This window comes from Zootoca vivipara, chromosome 7, assembly GCF_965207765.1.
Source record: "Zootoca vivipara chromosome 7, rZooViv2.hap1.1, whole genome shotgun sequence".
Classification (NCBI taxonomy): domain Eukaryota; kingdom Metazoa; phylum Chordata; class Lepidosauria; order Squamata; family Lacertidae; genus Zootoca; species Zootoca vivipara.
Window position 1 is genome coordinate 64,019,630 of NC_142590.1, and position 14,634 is coordinate 64,034,263.

Consider the following 14,634-nt stretch of genomic DNA (forward strand, 5'->3'; position numbering starts at 1 on the left):
CCAGATAATCCACAGGTGTTGCTTGCCTGGACACCCCGTCATTCATGCCCACTGACCATTCTGGCTGGAGCTGATGGAAGTTGTGGTCCTAGAGGGCACCAGCTTGGAGTAGGCTGATGCACATAACAATGTATGCCAAACACTGTTTTAGAATATACTGGCACGGAAATGTTTTAAATTAGCTTTATGCATTATGTAGTGTGTCCAGCAAATTATAGATTCCCTTACACGGAACCATTCCTTGTAATAAGGAACAGACAGCAAGTCTGCGTGGAGTACATACTTTTCTCTACATTTAAGTAAAATCCATTTAGGAAAATGGCTGTGGGTGGCATGATGCCTTAGTTTGCACTCCTAACTCCACTTACCTGGGAGTAAGTCCCACTGAACTCAGTAGGAATTGCTTCTTTTCAAGCAGATGTTGTTGTCAGGATTGCAACCAACACTTCTGCACAGGACAGATTATATCAGATGTGATCTGTAGAGTTGTTGTTTGTTTTTAAGCCCAAAATTCACCACTGCCCATACACACAGCAAAGCTAAATAAGATAACAGAAACTTAAACAAAGGTGTCCTTGAATTTCCAATGCTGAAAACTTATTTGAATCCTAATTTGTCATGTTTCCTTTTTCATGACTCTTAAAGGACCAGCCACTTCATTTCATTCATCACAGCTACTGGATAGATGTGTGTGTTTATGTAAAAGTATGTGGATAATAAGGTGGAGAAGATGAAGGTGTGTGTGTGTGTGTGTGTGTGTGTGTGTGTGTGTGTGTGAGAGAGAGAGAGAGAGAGAGAGAGAGAGAGAGATATTTCTCCAGTTACTGTATTGGCCTCACTTTTTTTTCCAAATTCTGACCGTGAAAAGTTAAAAGGTAAAGGTAAAGGACCCCTGATAGTTAAGTCCAGTCGCAAATGACTCTGGGGTTAAAGTGTGGCTTAAATTCATGACCTTACAAAAATAGGCTTTTACAATATTTGCTGCTGAAACAGACATGGAACAGGTTAGAGTGAATGTGGAATTTTAAGGGAGCGGCTTATATCAGTAATTCCTTCAACACGTGTGCCTCTTTTAAGGCATTGTCATAATTAAAAGCAGACTTACCAAGCAGAGATAACCATGCAGGGGAGCTCCCAGCAACTACCCACATCCAAACACTCCTGGTGTGCCTCTTTCCTACTTTAAGCAGTTGCTAAAATAAAGTGACAGGGCTTCCCCCACCCCACAAAGAGCAACACCAACTCCATGAAGAAGAAACAACAACTAAATCTACATGGAGCAAAAATTGGGAATGATTTATTAAATTGGCTTTTTATATAATTTTTTAAAAAGAAACAGTCATCTCTCATGGAAGAAGAGTTTGGATTTGATGTCCCGCTTTATCACCACCCTAAGGAGTCGCAAAGCGGCTAACATTCTCCTTTCCCTTCCTCCCCCACAACAAACACTCTGTGAGGTGAGTGAGGCTGAGAGACTACAGAGAAGTGTGACTAGCCCAAGGTCACCCAGCAGCTGCATGTGGAGGAGCGGGGAAGCAAACCCGGTTCACCAGATTACAAGTCCACTGCTCTTAACCACTACACCACACTGGAACAAGGAGGATGACTTTTAAAAGCTGCCTTTATTCAGCGCTTATGGCTGTTCTCTGGCTCAGGGGTGAGTGAAGAAATACCTGAGACACCCTGTTGGATCTGTGAAGGGCCATAGCAGAGTGGTAGAGCCTGTGCCTTGCATGCAAAGGGCCCCAGGTTCAATCCCCAGCATCTCCAGATAGGGCTGGGAACTTTCTTTTCCTGAAGAGCCACTGCTCATTCATCTCTAAATGATCCTAGATGGACCAAACCATCTTGACTCTGTATATAAGGAAGCTGCCTCTGTGCCCATGAATAAAAAATGCCTGCAGCAGTTGCAAGCAGATGACAAAGCAAAGAGGAGGCAGGGCGAACATCTGTATGTCTTACCAAGTTGCTTACCAGGAGTCGGCTGCAGTGCTCTTCCCGGCAGCCTGTAGGCCAATAAGCAACACCGTATGGATACAGCAGGCAGATGGGATGGGAAGTCTTGTTTGGCCCAAGGGCAGACAGGAGATATCTGGTCTCAGGCACTTACTTCTTGGGGAAGCAGAGGCTCTGGCTGTCCTACAGGACTCGGTGACAAAGTGCCAAAGCCAGCAGATGCTGGGGAGTTTGTGGCTGAAACCTCATCTCCCTATACTGCACTTATCTCGCTCCATCTGGCACCCAGAGAGAGGCCCCATCAGGTCCCACTGCAGACCTTGCCATGAGGAAACACCTTTTTCCTGCCTTGCTGACCACAGTAGGGGGGGCTGTTGTTCAACAGGAAAAATACGGGATCTCTGCAGTCTATTTATAAGCCTATCTCCTGCAGCCAGGGCCTGCAGATCAGACAAGAGGGCAAGGGCCCCGGTAGCTATTAGAGCAACACTCTGGGTCGGTCTGGTGCTGTTTTTGTTACAGCCAAGCCCAGGATATCCTGAATCGGTTCCATGGCAGAGATTCCTGCCACACATCAGGCTTTGATGTCAGCTGTAAACAAAGATCCCACCCAGGCACCTGGTTTCTCCTATGGGACACCTTCCAAGCGGAACAATCTCAACTGGAGTAGGTTTGAGTTCAGCCTTTTCCCTAGCTCTTTACACAGGAAGCTGCCTTGTATACAGTTAGACCAAAAGTCCATCTAGCTCATTATCTACAGCAGTGTTTCTCAACCTTTTTAAACCAACACCACCTTTTTTAGCTAACCTAAAAATCCTCTTTAAAACCAATAATTTTATTTGACTTTTCATATGGATTGAAATTTCATTACTTTTAATTTTTAATTATACTGTATGTGTTTTTGGAAACACTCACACGTGACCCCTGAGATCTGTGAGGATAACCAGCCTCATAGGCCCAACAGGCTTAAGTTTATTTGTTGCAGGAAGGGGTTAATGCCATAAAGTCACTCCATCACCTTGGGAGGAAGGTACTCAAGCCTATTTTTGTACTCCAGTCTACCTGAGAAGCTCAGTGTGTGAAGAGGTCTGAGCTGGTTGCTCTAAGCTCAGACCACATGGCTCTAACAAGCCTCTCTTGAGTTTCTATACTAATTTAGGAACTTTCACTACTAGTTTGACTGTCTGCATTTTCTGAAGGTTGTATGAATCTGACCTTTGGAGAGTTTGTAAGTAAACCATTTTTAACTTACCAAACGTGTTGTCTTTTTCAATGCCTGGGGGAAAGGGGAAACTTGGAAGGAACTTACAAGGGCATATTTTAAAGGTCTAACAGCCTATATTTCCACACTTTACTTTGCTGCATGTTTTGTGATTTAAAATATCTGCTGGGGTTCTCTCACCAGAGAGTACTTGCCCCAAACCTGGATGTTGGCATCCAGGAGTTCCCTGTTTATACCTGTTTTTTGTCTTCATGTTAGCTTCAGGCAGTAGAACCAACTTCTGCCTAGACTGTAATAGCCAACTTGTGACATACAATCGGACTGCCATTCCCTCCCCCTGGGTCTGGTCTTGGAAGTGGGCAGTAGAAAGCAAGACATCACCAGCTTGAAGGTCTTCTAAACAGAGTGTGCAGCACTACAGCAGAGATTCTCCAACCTTACGGATTCCATAGAACAAATTTTCCATTGCTACTAAAATGTTTAACTGTACTGAGGACTCCACCTGTTCAACATTCCCTTCTTGCCAATACATCACTTCCCTCCTCATTTAGCCTATTATCCTCCATCATTTCGGGCACTCATTGCTGACAGTGTCCCATGATAGCCTGATGGGGCCAGACTCCTCATTTGGGAATCAATGCCCCAGGCTAAAATAAGAGCTAGAAAGTCTTGGCTGATGAGCTGGTCCAATATGGAACATCATTTAGCTTTCTCAGGGTCCTCTTCCAGGAATCTGCCTCTGATTTTTGCCAACTTAAAACAGACAGCCTCTTTCCATGTTGCTTAGGCAGGCCTAATGAGCTTGCTTACCTTTTGAGGCCTCCACTGCAGGATAATCGATAGCGGAGAAAGCAGCTCTTGGGGCAGCAAATGCTGATCTTTCCTCTGAGCTGAATCAGCCAGTTTCCCCACTCTGGCTACATCTCCCCCACCAGAGTGGGAAAAGCTTCCTGCAACATTCTTCATCATCTATGCCTTAATCTCGGCAGAGTTGGGTGGGTTTCTACTTGCCTTATACTGAGTCCGACCATTTTTGTCTCCACTGACTGACACTGGTTTTCCAGGGACATTCCAGGGACAGGGGACATTCCTGACCCAACCTGAAGATGCTAGTGATTGAACCTGGATCTTCTGCCTGAGAATTAGGAGCTCTATCGCTCAGGTTCAAAACATCTAGAGATCCTTTCTCAAACGTTTGTTTGCACCATTTAGACCTTTTCCTGTTTAAAGGGTAAAGGTAAAGGTAAAGGGACCCCTGACTATTAGGTCCAGTCGTGACCGACTCTGGGGTTGTGGTGCTCATTTCGGGTTATTGGCTGAGGGAGCTGGCATACAGCTTCCAGGTCATGTGGCCAGCATGACAAAGCCGCTTCTGACGAACCAGAGCAGCGCACGAAAACGCCGTTTACCTTCCCGCTGGAGCAGTACCTATTTATCTATTTGCACTTTGATGTGCTTTCAAACTGCTAGGTTGGCAGAAGCTGGGACCAAGCAATGGGAGCTCACTCCGTAGCCGGGATTTGAACCGCCGACCTTCTGAGTGGCAAGCCCTAGGCTCTGTGGTTGAACCCACAGTGCCACCTGTGTCCCGTTTCCTGTTTACTATTGCACAAATTCACGACCAAGCCAACAAGCCCGGATGCGAGTTAAGTGGAAGAGCGCTGCAGAGGCTCAGATCACTCTGCCCCATCTCAAAGGTTACAGGAGAGGCATGGCAGTCCTGACCCCGTGCAATGCAAGCCAAGCTGTGAGCTGGGGATACAGCAAAGCTGCTCTGACATAATGGCCAGCTCCAACCCCAGCCTACTCACTCAACATTTTACATGCCAATTTGGGCATGTGACTTAACCCTCTTGATGTCTGTGAGCATCACCCCTGCAGTGCCGTCAGTGGCTTGGTCTTCCTCATTCTGGTTGTAACCCGAGACGGCCATTCTCAACATTCCCCTCAATAGAACAGGTGTACCCAAAGGATCCAAAGAGCAGCGTTGCCAAGGTTTCCTAGTGGCAGTGGCATGGTGGAAAGGCCAGCTTTGAGAAGGCAAAGGGAGGATTCCAAGCCTCTGTTTGCCCAGCTGAGAAATGAAAACGCTGAGCCTGGAATTCAGCTTCCAGATGCAACCGACATAGAACCAGCCTATTCAATATGCATCTGAACTTCCCGAAAATTAATCTCCCAATATTCTCCTTTCTCCCCAAGCGAATGTTCCAAAACAAGCCCAGGTGACCGCTGGGATGAAACTATAGCAGGCAGATCTGCTCAGAAACAAGCTAAAAGCCAAGCACGGCAGGAGTGATATACGCCAAAGAGCCATGGCAGCAGGAAGGGGGCACTCCCTTTAGGGAGCTGTGCCAAGCTGTTGCCACCTCCAGCCTGCCACTCAACAAACAAGGGTTTTTGTGTTGCATCTGCTGTGCTTTTCAAGGCTTCACCCGGCTAGGCAAATGTGAGCAAATAAACCTCCTGGCCCTTTTTCAAAAAAGGAGAGCCATGTCATCATTTATCTATTGCCAACCCTATCCCGGCAGGCTCCGGACGACTTACAGCAACAATGTCACCAGCAATCCAAATAATTAATATAGCAGGCTTGGAGAAACAAGAGAGATCGTTTTAATAATAATGAATTCAAGTGTCTCACTGTTAAGAATTATCAAGATTCGGAAGATTAAGCTTCGGGTCTTCCTAGTCCCGGGGGGGGGAGGCATGTAGGGGTTTGTGCCAGCTTGAAGAGGCAAAAAAAGCGCCTGGTACTCTGCTGGGTGGTCCTTGGACAACATTGCTCCCCTCCTCCCTGCTGTTTTACTTCTCTTTGTCTGTGCTTCCTAGATGCGGATCCTTGAATTTTCTGAAGACCAGACTGCCGCTTGCTTAGTGTGTCTGTACAGCAGCTTGTTATCAAAGGCATGGTGTGTATCTGTTATGCATGTAACAACAACAACAACAACACCCACATTTTTTGCTAAAGCTGCTTAACCCAGCTCAGAGCAAACTAGCACTAAAGCACACACACACATACCTTAACAAAACCGAAACAAAACACAGGGAGCCTGATTTCCAAAGGAAGAATGAGCCACATTCATTGTTAGCCACACTTGTTCCTTATGATTTATCAGCTTCCTCAGGAATTGGAATACCGTTTGATGATTACACAGACTCTCCTTCCTCCCCTTTAGCGCCCACAGCCCAATGACCACTTGGCCTATTTCCTGGTAGACTATTACCAGAAATGACTTCTCCCCTGTGTCATGCTCAGGAGCCTCTGACAATGCACACACAGAGAGAGAACATCAGCCAGCTTTAAGCTCATATCCCCTTGGCCTGTAGAGCTGTAAGGGAGGCTGTAAGCTGAGCTCACTCTGTGTTTAGGACTGGGGATGCCACACTGGCACACGAAACTCATTGTCTGGAGGGGCTTTGGATGTTACAAATAAACAGTGACAGATCTTTGTTGCACATGCATTGTGCAAAGAGCAGGGATTTCTGCACAAAGTGAGATGGGGTGAAGTCCGAAACCTCTGGAACTCACAAACCTCCTTGTGGGGCAGAACTACATGATCCAGCTGTTCACATTGCAGGAGACTAAATGCCATAATAATGTGAGAGCCTGCTGGATCAGGCCAAGGCCCGTCTAGTCTAGCATTCTGTTCTCAGAGTGGCCAACCAGCTGCCCATTATGGGAAACCCCCAAGCAAGAATGGAGGACAAGAGCAATCTCCCCTCCTGTGGCTTCCGGCAACTGGTATTCAGAAGCACTGCTCCCTCCGACAGCAGGCGTAGAACATTGTGGCTAGTGGTCACATATCCTCCACGTGTTTGTCTAATCCTCTTTCCCCAAGTTGGTGCACATTACTGCCTCTTACAAGAGCCAGTAGTTTAACTATGTGCTGTGTGAAGAGGAACTTTCTTAATAGCACAGCTCACAATATGTGACAATCTGTACAGCCAGTCTCGGATCCCTGGCTATGAGTTCATCTTTCTGACACATGCATTCATTGCAGACACATTGGACTTTCCTGTTGTTGGATCGAAAAGCTTTATGTATAGAGCTGCAGCAGAGCCAGTGTGGTGCAGTGCAAAAACAGTAGAGTAGAGTGGCTAGATGCTGACCTGCACCAGGAGACTAGGGTTCAAATCCACAGCTCAGCTAGGAAGCTCATTGGGGTGACCAGTTGCCATCTTCCAACCTAACCAACCTCACAGGGGTGTTGTTAAGATAAAATTGGGAAGGGAAAAATTATGTACTCCACCTTGAGCATCTTGGTGCCACTTGTTCTAATGTGATGTCCCAAGTTACCTTTGTTGGAAAAGCAGCTATAACTGGTAAAATCCTGTCCTGTCTTCATTTACCCCAAGTTAGTAAATCCCGGCACCCCCCTTGGCATGAGAGGTGGGTGGGGAATCGTCAAAGACAGAAGCAGAACTATGGTATGTCTCCCATGCTTCTCTCTGCTCAGCCTCCCCTCCTGCACATCCACGTGGCTTCTCCTGTGTGGCAGCCCAAGCCCAAAATAAAATTGTTGAGTGACACCACTGGGTAGCCAAGAGTGGGAAAAGTGTCATATACACACAGGAGAGAAGGGGCGGAGGCAAGGAGGATTCTCAGGTGATGGAAAGCACTCAGAGTTTCGTAGGGGGCAGCCCATACAGGCAGCTTGTCTGCGTCTAATCATAATAGGGTGGGCAGCCTAACGAAGCCTACTCAGGAAGAAGTCCTCCTAAATTCAGTGGGGCTTGTGCCCACGTCAGCGGGGTTCGCTGTGATTCCTGCACTGCAAGGAGTTGGGTTAGAGGACCCTTGGGGTCCCGTCCAGCTCTACAGTTCTATGGTGCTATGACAGCAGCCTGCGTATATTTTAGGATTGCATCCTCAGCAGTGGATGCCGTTTGATCTGGGCGGCTGGTGTACTGCTCCATTAGCTACCCTCTCCCTTGCCGGTCTTCTAACTTGCAGGCTGCCCGGGGGTTGCCAGCCTGTCAGCTGCTGCTTCCTCCTCCTCCTCCTCCTCGGCCTCCGTCCCCTTGTCGGACTCAGCAGGGGGGTAGGACAAAGCGAGGATTACCGTAGTTGGCTCGTCCTGTCATTGGCTCCAGTTTACTCTCCCTGCCTCTTGCCCCTCCAGCCCCGACGGGCACCAGCCACCGCTCAGCCTGAGTTTGCGATTCTCATAATCTTCCAGAAGTTAGTCGTCCTCGTGCTCTCAAGTTCTGCCAGTCTGGACGGGGCAGAGCAGGGGATCCTCTCCCTCCCAGCCCAATTTCCACCCATCGCTGACCTTAGGCTGAGTCACCGTCTCGCGGAGCAGACACCCTGCCCTCGGAGGAGCAGCCAGCTGGGAGGCAGCAGCCCGCCTGGACCTTCGTCCGCTTGGCAAGCGCCGCCGAACAGAATGTACCAGGATCCGGCATAGCCCCTCCTTGCCAGGCTCTCCGCGGAGCTGCCGTGGGCTCCGCTGGAGAGCATCCTGCTGGCCTTCGAGGGACACAGCAACAGAGGGGTTCCCTCGCGGGGCCACATCCAACCCGACATGTGCCCCCTGGAGGACCCCGAAGGACCACACACAGAGACACCCACCCACCCAAAACAACCATCCACGCGGGGCTGGGCGCACGCGTCCAAGTCAGCCACTTACCCTGCTAGGCGGTCTGCGCTTCGCCCATCGCCTCGGCTCCCTCCTTTGCCTTGGGTAGAAGATCCGTCGCCAGTCCTCACCCAGCACCCCCCACTCCGGCGCTTCCCCCCCCACCCGCTTCCCTGTCCCCCTTTTAGTCCGGCGAGCGCCCCCTCCAGCAGCCAGCCGGCCTTTCTCGCCCAGCCCCCTCCGCGTCGGCTTTGCCCAAGATCTTCAGTCCACAATGGGGGCGGCGAGCGGCAGCATCCTGAACAAAGTGCCGATCCCCGGGGATGCCGACTGGGAGGGGCGGTCACGTGGGCCCTCGGTGCCCCTCCGGCACACGCCAGCCAGCTCTTTATGCGGTGTCTGAGAAGGAGGAGGGAGGGAAGGAAGGAGAGAAGGAGGGTGCCAGGCGGCCGTGACGTGACACACCAGCGCGCACACACGCGCTGCTTTTTCTCTTTCCTTTTCCCCGTCCCCTGATGCTTTCTCCAGAAACTCAAAGGCTCTGGCTGGGTGGAGGAGGCGGGCGAGCTGTTGAGTCCAGCACCAGGCTTCCTCATCAAAAAAAGGAGCCTGAGAAAACCCTTTAGTCCTGGGCCGGGAAGGCGGGGCCCGGGGGTCCTCCTGATGACAGCTGCCTTCCCCTCGTAGGCCTGGGTGGGTGGGTGGGTGGGTCGGGGGATCCCCCTGCCAAGGTCTTTGGACCAGCCCCTCGCCTGCGTTTTTATTCTTTTCCTCCTCGATACGGGGGGGGGGCAGAGGGGAGGCAGAAAATCTCTCCTCCAGCTGTTGGCTTCCTTCACTAAATGACAACAATGGTTTGGAGAGGGACGGGCGTGGTGCGCCGTAGCGAGCTTAGATTTTCAGTTTATCCGAAGATCTCGTTTTAAAAAAAATGTGACTGACGCGCGCACATACTCTCGCTCCCTTAGATCAGGAAGGAAGGAAGGAGGGCTTCGGGCTTATCCATAGGATCTTGCGAATGGTGACACAAACACCTCCCCCCGCCCCGCAAGAACCACATCATTTCCTTTGCCCCACCACCATCGATCGACAAGTCCCTCACTCAACCTCCAGAAAGGGGGGTACCTAGTTTGCTCCAAGGAGACAACCGTAAAGCTCCGTTTAATAAATAAATAAAAAGAACAGAGCAGGGAGGGGACTTAAATGCGCCCCGTTTTTCCTTTCCTGTCCTAAAGGAAGCATTGCTAAGTTTCCTTCTGTTGTCAAAAGCTAGGGCGTGAGATTGACATGCTCTCTTCTTGGGGCTTCCGCACATCCGAAGTCTGCAGAAGCGCCTTAGCTTAGCAGGACCTCGCTGCCTGAAAGTGACAAGGGGGCGGGGCGGGCTCTCCACAGTGGCCTATAGACCTTGCCAGAGGAGGGGAAGCTGCGAAGAAAGAGAGTCGTCGTTCCCCATTTCCCAGCTGGTTTTGCCAAAAGGTGGGTTAGAAATTATTAATATATCAGTCAGCCAATGAATGCACCAACAAATTCTCAAGGCAAGGTCATGAAAAGTCCATGTCAGTGTCCCAGCCTTCCCAAGACCTAGTGGGGCCAGTCAACTGCCCCTCTGCTTCACGTTCTTCATAGGGTTCTTGCAGGGATTAAATGAGGAGGGGAAGAATAATGTATGCCACCTTGAGCTCCTTTGAGGAAAAAGATGGGATATAAATGCAATAGATGACAACAACAACAACAACAACAACAACAACAACAACAACAACAACAACAACAACTTCAGCCTGGTGCCCTCTTGGGCTACAGCTTCTATCATCCCTGACCATTTATCATGCCCGTAGTCCAAGGCATCTCAGGGGCACCAAGTTGGGAGAGGCTGGTGGGAGAGCCCATCATGCGTGTAGCCAGGGGGGCAGGGGGGCAGCTGCCCTACCTAAATCAAATAAATAAATAACAAGTATACATAATCAGAATATTTGAAATTGAATTGCTCGCTGGGATCACTTGGATGAGGTTGTGGTGCATTCTAGCAACGCAATTGGTAAACCAGCTGAGCCAGACAGAGGGTGATGACAGGTGGGCGTCCTCCATCAATCCGGCTATGCCCATGGAACCCACCACCTTTCACCCTATTCTTAAGTCACCTACAAAAATAACGGGACTTCAGCTCCAGTCGGATCATGCCTCTGTTTTTATTCAAGTAAAAGAAAGGGCCACAATGTTTCATTTCAAGGTGGTGGAATTGTGCCCCCCTCAATAATCATTCACAGCATAGGCACCCTCCCAAAGGTGCCAGGGACAGTTGCACGGTCACATTGCACACAAGAATTGCAAACACAATAAATGCACTGTATCTGGAGCAAAAAACCAGTATTTCCCCAGCAACAAAATATTGACAGTCCCAAGTGCTGGAGAAATGGGTCTATTCCATAATCTCAAGGAAAGTTGAAGAAAGGCATTTGGATACCTTACCATAAAAGAGCACAAATGTTGCTCTTATTTTGCAAGTAGCTGGTTGTCTGGGAAAGTCCTTAGGGAAACAGTGGAGAAGGGAGCAGTATACCAGCCCAAGATGTAGAAGAAGAAAAATTCCAAGTGACACCACTCCCTTCCGCTTATCAAGGAATACAGTCTGGCAAGGATTTCTCCTGTGAAAACATCTCTCGAATGAACAGAGCCTGCACAAGACCACAATCCTGCTCTTGTGCAATGCCCACCCATTTGAATGGGCCTGGATGCTGCTGTCCAGACTTCCTATATTCAGATAATCAGTTGCTTGCAAAACAAGGACATGGTGTTTACTCTTTTGGTGTATTCCAGATGTCATCCTTTGAGGTTGTGCTTCTGTTGAAGGATACAACATTCCCCGCAGCCCTCACTACAAGAGTCTGTAGGGCAGGCTTCCTCAACCTCGGCCCTCCAGATGTTTTGAGACTACAATTCCCAGCATCCCTGACCACTGGTCCTGCTACCTAGGGATCATGGGAGTTGTAGGCCAAAAACATCTGGAGGGCCGAGGTTGAGGAAGCCTGCTGTAGGGGACTTTCTACCTAAGATCCTGGAAAACTGCTGCCTAAATGGGCAATTAGCTTGATCCTGTACAACACAGCTTCCAATGTGTTGGGGGAAATGCCATTGTTCCCACCACATTCTACCGTAGCTATTGTACTCCATTGTATTTCTTGCCTCTGAATTCCTGACAACTGAGGCAACACTATATGGAACATACTCTCATTAGTATGTGTCCAAGATACAGTATGTAACACTGTCTGTCTCTCAGGGTTAGCTCCACAGTTAGGGTCCTCCAGCCCAAATCTTTTTACCATTAATACGGTAGCCACGATCCACACTTTCCTTGGTCAGGATGAAGCTACTGGCACTTTGCATGCAACAGCAAGAGTTCTGGAGGCTTGATCATCCAGCTGAGCCCTTGTTGTCACTATGCTGTCAGAAATTCAACAAGCTCACTAGCAAGGCTAGTTTTAGAGATAAGAAGCACCAAATAAAGAACCTACCGTAGCTGCAGGTTATCTAAATATAGCACTTGGAAATTAGTTCTTACGTTGCCAGATAACCTACCAGTTGTTTGATCCTCTCCTGAGGGTACTTACAGGGCTCTTTTGGGGGGTGGGGTTCACAGGGGTACACATACCCCTAAACATTTTGTGAATCTAAGTTTGGCCTAATTGAGGGGCAGTATTTCCATATGAGGAGGGAAATGACAGTACCCCTAAGCATTTTTTTAAAAAGAAAGAAGCACTGGGTACTTATATAGGTGCACGTTAGGAGGCTGCCTCGTACATCCATGTGCTTTTGAACTAAGAATGACCCTAATTCAATAAGCAAAGAGACAGGCTGCAAGGGAGTTAGTGCCTTACCTTGCTGAGTCACAGAAGAATGGGAAGAAGAGTGGAATCAAAGTGCATTGTGAGAGGAGTGCTGAAGGTGAGGTGGTTCGGCAGCAGTCCTTGGCATAATGAGAATTATTATTACTATGCTAATGCGGTAGAAAGTGTGGAAGGAAAACCAAGGAGGTGTAGGTTTGGCCTTAGGCAGCCAAAGCTTCCTTTGAGTCCCTGCAGGAGCACTCCTGCCTTCAAGGGTAAGTGGCCCAGCTGAGGCTTCATTGCCCTGATTAGGAGCCATCGGTGGCAGCTGTGGAGATATCCAGCCCACCTGGTTGAGGCAGGTATAAATAGCACAGGGCAATGTGGTCAGGGGGAAGAGAATGATTGACCAAATTCTGTTGAGGCTGGAGCTGGTGTATGCGGGTGAGGGGAACTGCTCCTTTGGGGTAATTTCTCATTGTAAGAAGGTTTACTGTTTGAGGGCTTTTTGTTGTTGCTGTTGGAGGAGGTTTTCCTATTCTGTTCAAATAAAAATATCTTTCCCCTCTTCTATTGACTCCCAAAGATCCTTTAAAAGCCTGCAGAGTTAATTGGCAAAACAGCTTCTTATTGTATTTGTTGGCACCCTTTTCTGCAAGGTAGGCTAAGTCAAGGTGACTTGCACGCACTAAAAGCAAATTAAAAACAATAAAAACCTTAAAATCACAACAGTTCAAATCAAAGGCTTAAAAACACAGTTAAACAAGTAGGCAGGCCTGCTGATGGTGTTTGAGAACCTCCATTCAGTTTCATTTTAGCCATATGATTGCTCCCTTAGCATTGGCCATGCCTGGGATCTGAGGGCCTTCTCGGTGGTGGCGCCTGCCCTGTGGAACACCCTCCCATCAGATGTCAAAGAGAAAAACAGCTACCAGATTTTTAGAAGACATCTGAAGGCAGCCCTGTTTAGGGAGGCATTTAATGTTTAATAGATTATTTTATTTCATTTTTCTGTTGGAAGCCGCCCAGAGTGGCTGGGGAAACCCAGCCAGATGGATGGGGTATAAATAATAAATTATTATTATTTATATTATTATTCAGAGGCAACAGTCTGATGCCCATCTTTATACGTTTCTCCTGGGAGGAAGCTAGTTCAGTAACAACTTGTCCCAAATTCCCTTTATGATTTGGGGATTTAGGGTGCGATCCTATACAGTACTAGAATTACAGTGGCCGAGAAAGCAGTCTTCTGCTGCTTTGCTGGAGGAGATGGAGGTTATGCCAACAGAATGGCATGCCAGCAGAACTCCCCTGGTACACGGCTGGAAAAATCTGCATGCTGCAACCTGGTGTTAAAAAAAGGATTTGTCTATTAATTAACTGAGGGATGTATGATGCTAGCAGCTTCTCAGCTGATGGTGGCATCTTCCCAAAACGTATCCTCCAGATATCTAATCAGAATTAATTCCTACTGTGTACTTTACTCACAAGTAAGCACACATAGGATTCTAGATTTAGTCGTCTCAGGCACACTGCATCCTTGCTGGATTGTAGCGGAAAGCTGCTAAGCCAACCTTGATCATTTCTCTGCATCTTCCTAACCCATATTCTATAATCCCCAAGTTGTCTTCACATACCAAGCAATTTAGCCAATGGCATTCAAGCCCTGGCCAAACAATCGAACAGTTCCAGAAGAGGGTCCACTCACTCATACTGAAGTCTGACTTGTTTTAAAAGTCATTTAGCACAGGTACTGCCAAAACAGAGGCCAGATGAGTTCAGAAAAGAAAACTCCATACTGTCAGTGGTATATTTCTGTATACCACTGCCACCTTTGCAGCAGTATATACACCAGAGCCTGCAAGGAGTAAATAGTAGGAGATTGGGGAAGTGGGCACTTGGTCAGCAGTGCTTGGTGATCCCTTGAGTCAACTGTGCCATCTCAGTTTATTGACCAGCATCACTGCTAGTCCAGCACAAAGTTGCGAGAAAGGAACTTCAACTTACAAGAAAGGAGATTCCCACTCAACTTTCTGACAGCAAGAGCTGTTTG

The 14,634-nt window shown here is 48.3% G+C and overlaps 1 protein-coding gene across 7 annotated transcripts in view; it reads right to left on the reverse strand.

The window, feature by feature from the left end:
* The window catches only part of NAV1 (neuron navigator 1), a 275,085-nt gene extending 265,949 nt beyond the window's left edge, over nt 1–9,136 (reverse strand). For 4 of the 7 annotated variants that reach the window (XM_088674459.1, XM_088674458.1, XM_088674457.1 and 1 more), the window contains exon 1: nt 8,809–9,066. The gene's annotated coding sequence lies outside the window, so the exon portion shown is untranslated. Of the gene's footprint in view, nt 1–8,238; nt 8,351–8,808 lie in introns of those variants that run through there. The other 3 variants (XM_088674461.1, XM_088674460.1, XM_060277181.2) reach the window with 2 other exon arrangements.
* Between the last annotated feature and the right edge of the window lie 5,498 nt (nt 9,137–14,634).